The sequence below is a fragment of the Apium graveolens genome, chromosome 2 (genome assembly GCF_009905375.1).
Source record: "Apium graveolens cultivar Ventura chromosome 2, ASM990537v1, whole genome shotgun sequence".
Classification (NCBI taxonomy): domain Eukaryota; kingdom Viridiplantae; phylum Streptophyta; class Magnoliopsida; order Apiales; family Apiaceae; genus Apium; species Apium graveolens.
The window spans coordinates 269,414,590-269,426,075 of NC_133648.1; positions in this window are offsets into that span (position 1 = coordinate 269,414,590).

The following is an 11,486-nucleotide window of genomic DNA, read 5'->3' on the forward strand; positions in this document are numbered from 1 at the left end:
GTGAGTCAAAGGAAAGATGGTATATTCATTTGTCAATCCAAGTATATCAGAGAACTTCTCAAGAAGTACAATCTGGAAGATTCAACTCCAGCAAAGACTCACATGCCAACAGCTTCTAAGTTTGATCAGGACAAAACTGGTAAGAAAGTTGACATCACAAGCTATAGAGGTATGATAGGCTCATTACTTTATCTCATAGCAAGGAGGCCAGATATTATGTTTGCAACATGCTTGTGTGCTAGATTTCAAGCTGACCCAAATGAATCTCATCTTATAGCTATTAAAAGAATATTTAGGTATCTTAAAGGAACCCCAGATCTTGGTATTTGGTACCCTAAAGGTACAGGTTTTGATCTAGTTGACTATACAGATTCGGATTTTCCAGGTTGTAAGATTGACCGGAAAAGTACCTCAGGAAGCTGTCAGTTTCTTGGGAGAAGATTGGCACCCTGGCATAGCAAGAAGCAGCACTCAGTATCCATATCAACTGCTAAAGCTGAATACATAGCTGCTAAAAGCTGTTGTGCCCAAATCTTGTGGATGAGGAACCAACTCCGGATTATGGTCTGTTGGTATCTAAGATTCCAATATTCTGTGACAATACAAGTGCAATAACAATCTCAAACAACCCAGTTCAGTTCTCAAGAACAAAGCACATTGATATCAGGTATCACTTTATAAGATAGCATGTCACAAATTGCACTGTGGAATTACATTTTATATACACGGAGGATCAAATTACAGACATCTTCACAAAACCACTTGATGAAAACACTTTCTCTAAGTTGGTTAGTGAACTTGGGATGTTAAATCTTTCTAATTAATAAATTAGAAGTCAGAAACTGCAATTTGTCTTGATTAAATTCACTTGTTATTAATTTTCAATATTTTGAGGACATCTGAATTTATATGCCATTACTTATTTCTCGTAATTCAAATATTTATGTGCTTGCATCTAACATGATATATGTTTTGGCACATTCATATTGATAAAGCTATGAAATTTAATTTCAGTGGACTTTAAATATAATATTTAAAGGGGTCCATTAAAATTAATCTAATTGCAACATAATTTTGGTTTAACGATCTGAGAATTTATCAATTCTATGATAAAAGATTCAATAGTGATAAACCAAAGTTTTGATTTATTGTAGCATAATTTAATTCATATAAATGCAATTTTATCAAATAAATGATAATATTGTAGGATTACGGATAAATTTATGAATGTAAAATTGATTTTAGATCATTTAATATTTAAAGAATTCATTTTATCGATATTTTTATTGCAGCATATGATGGAATTTGCGGATGAGCGGAAGCGTGAAATAACAATTATTCCGTAAAAACCATATATCGCACATATAGAAAAATGTATAAAAGGGAAAAACTGAGGAATCGAAACCATACCTCGTGAATCGAAGCTTTATAAAATTGGAGTGCTAGCAGTTGCTCCTCAGTGTGTGAAGCACTCTACCGGTATCCACCAAGAACGATTCGCTTCGATGAACCTTTTTATAAAACTAAGCTTTTATAAAAATGGAGTTTTTTTTGGAAGAGAGAGAGGAAGAAGATGGAGGCTAGGGTTTTCACAAAACCAAAGTTGTGTATTTTTTTTATAAATGAGCCATCCATCTCATTCTATTTATAGGACTCTCCTAGGATTTTATAATATATCTTTATATATATTAACCCCCACATTTTATCTTCATAAAATGCTTTAATAATAATTAAAACTATTTTAATCATTATTTCTTTTTCTAAACTATTTAGAAAATAATTCTCTCTCTCATTATTTCATCAAAGAAAATATTCTTTTATGGTGTGACCCTGTAGGTTCAATATTATGCCGGTAGTAGAAATAAATAATAATAAACTATTATTAATTATTTATATGAATATTAAAATTCACTAAATATAATTAACTGATTAATTATATTTATTCTACATCGTGAGTGATGCTTCTCAACATATCGCGACTATCCGGATAATATGAATTCATTGCTTAGAATACCAAGAACCTGTCAGTGAATAGTTACCGTACAATTAACTCCTTCTACCCTCCAATGTCCTGATTAAATACAAGGCATGGATCTTGTATCAAGCCTATCTAATTTAATCATTTGTTTTCCCATTCACTATGCTCAGTTCTATGTAAATTAGAAACTCCTTTCTAATTTCATTCACTCTGGCCAGAGATTCCTGAACTAGCATAAGTGGATCAGCTATGAATATTCTCTTCCTTCACTGGAAGGGGTAGATCCTTTATTGATCATACACTATCTTCGTGTACAAATTCCTATACCCAGTAGAGCCCTAATAATTGTCCCTGGAGACTAAGAACTAAACCAAAGCATAGTTCAGTGTACACAAGATGACTATGATGACCTCAAGTCTAAGGATACTTGTACAACTATCACTATGTGAACAACTGCTGACACGTGAGTGAACTCCATCAGTTGTTCAGTTGTGCGAGTCATGTTCAGTGAACTTATTCTATAATAAGCACCTACATACTAGCTATAGTGTCACCACACAAATATCTATGAGAACAGACATCCTTCATAATGAAGCAAGCATAGTATGTACCGATCTTTGCGGATTATTAATTACCAGTTAGTAATCCTATGACCAGGAACTATTTAAGTTTAGAGTTATCATCTTTTAGGTCTCACTATTATGATCTCATCATAATCCATAAAAAGCTTTACTCTAAACTATGGTATATCTTATTTAAACGCTTAAATAGATAGAGCCCGTAATAAAAACAAAACAAGTCTTTTATTAATATCAATGAAATCAAAATAGATTACATAAAAAGTTATTCCTAAATCCTCATACATGATTGGACTTAGGACATATCTCTTTCAATCTCCCACTTGTACTAAAGCCAATCACTTTGGTATCTAATACTCATCCTGTCTTTATGACGATCAAAGTGACTCTGAGAAAGTGGCTTTGTGAGTGGGTCTGCTACGTTGTTATGTGTGTCAACTCTCTCGATCTTGACATCTCCTCTTTCAATGATTTCCCTAATTAAATGAAAGCGTCGCAAAACATGTTTGGAATTTTTTATGAGACCTAGGTTCCTTGGCTTGTGCTATTGCTGCGTTGTTATCACAATACAACACAATAGGCTCCTCAATGCTAGGAACAACTCCCAACTCAGAAACAAATTTCCTCATCCAAACGGCTTCTTTTGCAGCCTCACTTGCAGCTATATATTCTGCTTCCGCTGTGGAGTCAGCCGTTGTCGACTGTTTGGAACTCTTCCAACTTATCGCACCACCGTTTAGAGTAAACACGTACCCTGACATGGATTTGCTATCACTCTCTGATTGAAAACTAGAGTCAGTATAACCCTCTATTTTCAGATCAGATTCGCCGCCAAAAACAAGTTAAATGTCCTGAGTCCTTCGCAAGTACTTAAGGATGTTTTTCACTGCTTTCCAGTGGACTTCACCTGGATTGGACTGATATCTGCTCGTCACACTTATTGAATAAGCAACATCAGGCCTTGTACACAACATCACGTACATGATAGATCTTATTGCTGAAGCATAAGGAATCTTACTCATATGCTCTCTTTCCTCAGGTGTCTTAGGAGATATTTTTTCGGAAAGGGACACTCCATGGCTCATCGGTATGAGACCTCTTTTGGAGTTTTCCATGCTAAACCTTTTAAGCACTTTCTGGATGTATATACCCTGGGTAAGACCTATCATTCTTCTAGATCTATCTCTATAGATCTTCATACCGAGAATGTAGGATGTTTCTCCCAAGTCCTTCATAGTGAAGTTCTTCGATAGCCACACTTTGACTGATTGCAGCATCGGTATATCATTTCCTATAAGAAGTATGTCATCCACATACAATACAAGAAATGTTACCGCGCTCCCACTAACCTTCTTGTAGACATATGGTTCATCTATGTTTTTGATAAAACCAAACTCTTTGATTGTCTCATCAAAATGGATGTTCCATCTACGAGAAGCTTGCTTTAAACCATATATGGTTCGCAGCAGCTTACACACTAGGTGTTCATTTCCCTTAGAAAGAAAACCATCTGGCTGTGTCATATACACTTCCTCCTCAAGTTCCCTATTGAGGAAGGCCATTTTCACGTCCATTTGCCAGATCTCATAGTCGTAGTAAGCAGCAATCGCAAGCAAAATCCAAATTGATTTTAACAGGACTACAGGCGAAAATTTTTCATCAAAGTCACTCCCTTGTCTTTGTTTGAATCCTTTTGCCACGAGCTTGGCCTTATAGGTCTCTACCTGGCCATCTGCTCCAATCTTTCTCTTATATACCCACTTGCACCCAATAGGCTTAACACCTTCAGGCGCTTTAACCAGAGTCCATACTTGGTTGGTATACATAGATTCTATTTCGAATTTCATGGCACTTTGCCATTTCTCTGAGTCAACACTACTCATAGCCTCATTATAGCTCTTAGGGTCGTCTTCATCAATGATTGACAACTCATTGTCATTCTCAATGACAAGGCCATAATACCTCTCAGGTTGGCGAGACACTCTCTCTGACCTATGAATGGGTTGTTCCACAGAAGGTTGTTCAGTCTGAACAGGTGTTTCCACTTGAACCGTAGTAGTTTGTGCTTCTTGAACTTTATCAAGTTCAATTTTGCTCCCACTGTTTCCTTCAAGGATAAACTCCTTTTCCAAGAAGGTAGCATGTCTGGAGACAAACACCCGATGATCGGTGTAAAAGTAATACCCTAAAGTCTCTTTAGGATATCCCACAAAACTATAATTTACGGATCGAGATTCCAGCTTATCTGGGTCAACTTTCTTGACATAAGCTGGACATCCCCAAATCTTAACGTGTTTAAGACTCGGTTTCCTTTCTTTCCATATCTCATATGGAGTTTGAGGAACAGATTTGGAAGGCACCTTATTCAGTAAATATGCTGAGGTTTCCAATGCGTAACCCCATAGGAATACTGAAAGATTTGCATAGCTCATCATGGACCGAACCATATCTAACAGAGTTCGATTTCTCCTTTCAGATACCCCATTCAACTGTGGAGTATATGGAGGAGTCCACTGGGAGATTATACCATTTTCTTTGAGATAATCTAGAAACTCTCCATTCAAGTATTCACCACCTCGATCTGATCGAAGAGTTATAATACTGTGTTTGGTTTGTTTCTCCACTTCATACTTATACTCCTTGAACTTTTCAAAGGCTTCAGACTTGTGTTTCATCAAATACACATATCCGAATCTAGATCTATCATCTATGAAAGTAATGAAGTACGAAAATCCACCCATGGCTTGCGTAGACATTGGTCCACATACATCTGTGTGTACTAATCCTAGCAAATCTGCAGCCCTCTCTCCATGTCCACTAAATGGAGATTTGGTCATTTTACCCAATAGACAAGACTCGCATGTAGGATATGATTCAAAATCAAAAGGGTCTATAACCCTTCCTTATGCAATGTCCAAAGTCTATTTTCACTAATATGACCTAGCCTATAGTGCCATAAATAGGTCAGATTTTCATCATCTCGTTTTCTTTTATTAGTTTGTTCAATCTGAAGTAAATCATGCTCTACGTCACATACATACAGACCATTATTTAAAATTCCACGTCCATAAAGAATATTGTCTCTAAGGATAGAACATTCATTATTCTTAATAATAAATGAAAAACCATCCAAATCCAACATAGGGATAGAAACAATATTCCTTACAATAGAGGGAACGTAATAACAATTATTCAAAATAATAGTCTTGCCCGTAGGCATATGTAAACTAAATGATCCTATAGATATGGCCGCAACCCTTGCTCCATTGCCCATAACTAGAATCACCTCATCTTTTTCAAGATTCCTACTTCCCTTTAGTCCTTGCAATGAATTGCAAATATGAGAACCACAGGCGGTATCTAATACCCAAGTAGAAATTTGACCTAGTGACATATTAACTTCGATCATGAACATGCCTGAATCAGAAGCGGTAGTCTTACTACCCTTCCTCTTCTTCAATTCTGCAAGGTAAACCTTGCAATTTCTCTTCCAGTGCCCTAACTTGTTACAGTGAAAGCATACAGCTAAATTAGGATCAGTCAACTTGTGAGCATCTAGTATGCTCCTGAGTGATAGTGCAGAAGACATAATATAGTAAATCTGTAAATGATAAACACATAACAACACTTAGCAAATATTCAATTCCATTTCAAAACACTATATGAATCGGGTCTTTATTCATAAGTGGCTCCCACTAGTTCATCTAATTTATTCAACCCCCTACGTGAAAAAATTAAGCATTCATAATGCTAGTGGGAATACGGATCCTACATTCCATCACACAACCTCGGCTGTGGCACGAACCGCCATGTAATGTTCAACAGGCAGACAACCCTTGTCAATTACATCTTATGTTATTTCCTAATCAAACTTTAGCCTCTTGAATACTTGAGTCACGATTGTGGCACGACAAACTCAATATTCTAAGTCAAGTCTAACCCAACATTCCGTACCATTGAATCAGTCTCCAACGGCCCACGGCTGTGGCACGTACCGACCTTTAGATTCTAATTCAATGTACACATCTCTATGTAATAGACAAGTATTTCTTATTTCGAAATCAAAGCCCTCGGTTGTAGCACTAACCGACAATGATTTAAAAATAAGAACTACTTTCTATCATGTTGGAAGTCTATGACCGACACAAGCCCGTTGTATCATTGGCCAATTACTACTTGATATTATTTAATTTTAGAGGGATTATATTACGTTACAATCATAATCATATTATAAAGAGATTCTTCCTTTTAAATTAAATATTTCAAATCAATAATCGATAATCAGATGATTCCCAGATCGGGTGGAGCATTGTCAAGAGGCGTCACTTAATAACCCTTTCTTACAGATAGAAATCTGTTGTTGACAGAATCAACCTTTCTCTCAAAATTGAAAATTCATATTTAATTACGTGTTTCATAAACACAAGAATCTCATGATTGTATTCATAATATTATTGTCAAGGCAAGAAATGATTCCTTATTCTAGATTTTCTAGAGCACGCCTTATATTGATTTAAGTTCACCTAAATCTATCATCACATGGTAAACACAGGCATATATCTCATATATAAAAATAAATAAACAAGTAAGCATGCAAGTAATATCATGTCACACATTGATATAATGATGTATGGATTTATTATAGCATTTAAAAGCAATTAAAACAATTAAAACATGCTTTAAAACACTTTCGGGAATATAAACAGTTCAAAACTTTTATATAAAAAATATTTGACCACTCCATTAGATCCGTCTCAGAAAAATGAATCCAACGATATATTGCACGCCCAAAATGGAGTTACGAAACTCCCAAAAAATCAAATTTAATGTGGACATACGGGCTGTAACGTATGTACGTAATGCGTTACAACACTGTTGAGCCATTTACGCGTGTAACGCATTCTGTAAATGCGCAACAGTGTGTAACGCATTCACGGAATGCGCAACACACCCCTCCCCGCGTGCAGCGCACGCGCCTGCACAGCCGCAGCAGATTTTGCCCCTTTTTTTCTAGCTTTTGTCTTTTCCTTTTCTGCTGTTACAATTAGGAGATGTAACCCCCCTTTCCCTTTACTCCCTTATTAATAACTCTTTATTAATTTATTATTTTAATTTTATTATTAATAAATTAATTAACATTTAATTAATAAATTAATAAAAATCAAAATAATATGATTTCTCAAATCAGGGAGTAGCAGAAAAATACCAGATCAGCCATGGGTCCTTGTGCAAATTTTAATCATAATTATTCACATGCATAATTATTTCATGAATTTTAATTAAAACAATTTTTTTAAAAATTCATAACAAATAATCTACACATCACAAAATTATGAAAAAAATACCTAGATGATCTACAACACTTGTAGAACCTAGATCAGTAGTCAAAATCTCATGCAAAAATTATTTCGAATTAATTCATAATTAAATCCAAATAAACTTGCAAAAATCATAACAAATCCATACATGCATTAAAAAATCTGAAATTTTTTATATGAATCTCTATATGTAGAACCTAGCTCTGATGCCAATGATGGAATTTACGGATGAGCGGAAGCGTGAAATGACAATTATTCCGTAAAAACCATATATCGCACATATAGAAAAACGTATAAAAGGGAAAAACTGAGGAATCGAAACCATATCTCGTGAATCGAAGCTTTATAAAATTGGAGTGCTAGCAGTTGCTCCTCAGTGTGTGAAGCACTCTACCCGTATCCACCAAGAACGATCCGCTTCGATGAACCTTTTTATAAAACTAAGCTTTTATAAAAATGGAGTTTTTTTTGGAAGAGAGAGAGAGGAAGAAGATGGAGGCTAAGGTTTTCACAACACCAAAGTTGTGTGTTTTTTTTATAAATGAGTCATCCATCTCATTCTATTTATAGGACTCTCCTAGGGTTTTATAATATATCTTTATATATATTAACCCCCACATTTTATCTTCATAAAATGCTTTAATAATAATTAAAACTATTTTAATCATTATTTCTTTTTCTAAACTATTTAGAAAATAATTCTCTCTCTCATTATTTCATCAAAGAAAATATTCTTTTATGGTGTGACCCTGTAGGTTCAATATTATGCCGGTAGTAGAAATAAATAATAATAAACTATTATTAATTATTTATATGAATATTAAAATTCACTAAATATAATTAACTGATTAATTATATTTATTCTACATCGTGAGTGATGCTTCTCAACATATCGCGACTATCCGGATAATATGAATTCATTGCTTAGAATACCAAGAACCTGTCAGTGAATGGTTACCGTACAATTAACTACTTCTATCCTCCAATGTCCTGATTAAATACAAGGCATGGATCTTGTGTCAAGCCTATCTAATTTAATCATTTGCTTTCCCATTCACTATGCTCAGTTCTATGTAAATTAGAAACTCCTTTCTAATTTCATTCACTCTGGCCAGAGATTCCTGAACTAGCATAAGTGGATCAGCTATGAACATTCTCTTCCTTCACTGGAAGAGGTAGATCCTTTATTGATCATACACTATCTTCGTGTACAAATTCCTATACCCAGTAGAGCCCTAATAATTGTCCCTGGAGACTAAGAACTAAACCAAAGCATAGTTCAGTGTACACAAGATGACTATGATGACCTCAAGTCTAGGGATACTTGTACAACTATCACTATGTGAACAACTGCTGACACGTGAGTGAACTTCATCAGTTGTTCAACTGTGCGAGTCATGTTCAGTGAACTTATTCTATAATAAGCACCTACATACTAGCTATAGTGTCACCATACAAATATTTATGAGAACAGACATCCTTCAAAATGAAGCAAGCATAGTATGTACCGATCTTTGCGGATTATTAATTACCAGTTAGTAATCCTATGACCAGGAACTATTTAAGTTTAGAGTTATCATCTTTTAGGTTTCACTATTATGATCTCATCATAATCCATAAAAAGCTTTACTTTAAACTATGGTATATCTTATTTAAACACTTAAATAGATAGAGCCCGTAATAAAAACAAAACAAGTCTTTTATTAATATCAGTGAAATCAAAACAGATTACATAAAAAGTTATTCCTAAATCCTCATACATGATTGGACTTAGGACATATCTCTTTCAGCATAATCATTTTTCACAAAAATATGGTATTATCAATTCAATGATAATGATTGTATAGTGGTGAAAAATAATTATGATTTATCAATTTTAACATCTTTTAAATTCAAATATTTAAAAAAAATGTTAAAATTGTAATACTAGCAGCACAAAATTCAAGTCTTGAAAAGAATGAACTTTGTGACAAAACTGTAATTTTAGAGTGTTAGTGGTCGCCACAGAGAAGGTAACTTAGAAATATTCTAAGTACTCCTCTTGTGGTCTCCACGGAGAAGTAACTTAGAAATATTCTAAGTACTCCTCCTGTGGTCGCCACAGAGAAGTAAACTTAGAAATATTCTAAGTAAAATCCTCGTATGGTCTCCATAGAGGAAATAACTTAGAATAATTCTAAGCTAGTCTCCCTGTGGTCGCCACAGGAGAGTTCCTTCTCTAACGGGTCTCCACAGGAGAGTCGTTCTCTAACTGGTCGCCACACAACACTTTAAATTTAAATGACTGTATTTGTGAGTATATATACACATTTTTAGTCCTTTCAGATGTTTACATACAAAGGTGAAGAACAGTCGCGAGAGAGAAGAACTTTTTCATTTTCGATTATCACCTTACCCAAGTGCTGTCAAAATTTATAATTTTTACAGATTAACATTTCCTAGATCATAAGGATCATTTTGATACTAAAATCCATGAATTTAACCGGTGATTTACATATATCGAGTTGATTTAGTTCGTGGGTATTAAGGCTTTGTTTGGCCAAGTAGTGATAATCGACTTTAGTTAAAATTTCTTTATATCTATAAGGGCTTGTTTGGTTAAATTATCAAGTGTGTGAGTTAAAAGTTTTTTTCAATTTGTTTTATTTTGTAATTCGAAGGGCACAATTTTATTTTTTTTAAATCCAAATTTTATTCTCATTTTTAATAAAATGGTGAATAATATTCAGATTCTAAAAACAAATTTTGTTTCGATTATTGAATGTGATCCAGTTAAGATGGCCCATTTTGAACCGTGGATCCATTTTCTAAATGAACACTCCATTGTGCGCTTCGCGTTAACTACTAATATCAAATTAAATGTTAGCTTCTCAGGCTTGTGCACAGAACAACAACAAACTCCTCTGATGACGAACAACTGGCTTTTTCTTTTTTTATTAGCAATGAGACCATCAGAATCACAGAAGACGACTTAAATGAACACCTTCAGCTACCTCATGATAATTTGATGCCATTCCACCTGACTGGGAAATATTCAGTTTCTTCCGAGGTATAAGAAGCACATTAACACGGAATGATGATTTTCCTAAATACTTCAACAAGAGTCATCTTCCCAAAGAATGGAATTTGTTCTTCAACAGATAATCTCACTGCTTGGCTCCCAAGACTGGTGGATTCCATGTACTGACTCATTTCAATCAAATTGTTGGTGTTGTTGTCACAAATAATCTTCGCATCAACTTTGGGCGTATATTCATGAAGCGCATTTTGGAGAACCAATCTCAGCATCAAAACTTTATCTTATATACAAGGTTTCTTCAGATTGTGCTTAATAGAAAACTGTCAGAAGCACAAAAGGCATCAACTCATAGTGACATCCTGGAAGATTCCCCTATCATGTCCCTGTTGATAGTGTCTAAACTGCTCAGAAAAGGGAACTATCCAAATGCCAACATTGTTTACCCAACGGAATACATGACATATGCCTTTGACATTATCAATGCTCAATATAAAGATGAAGACAATGAAGGTGAGCATTAAGCTGATGATGCACAACAGGAGCACAATGCTCATGAACCTGATAAGAATATAAATGAAGAAGCAGATCAACCT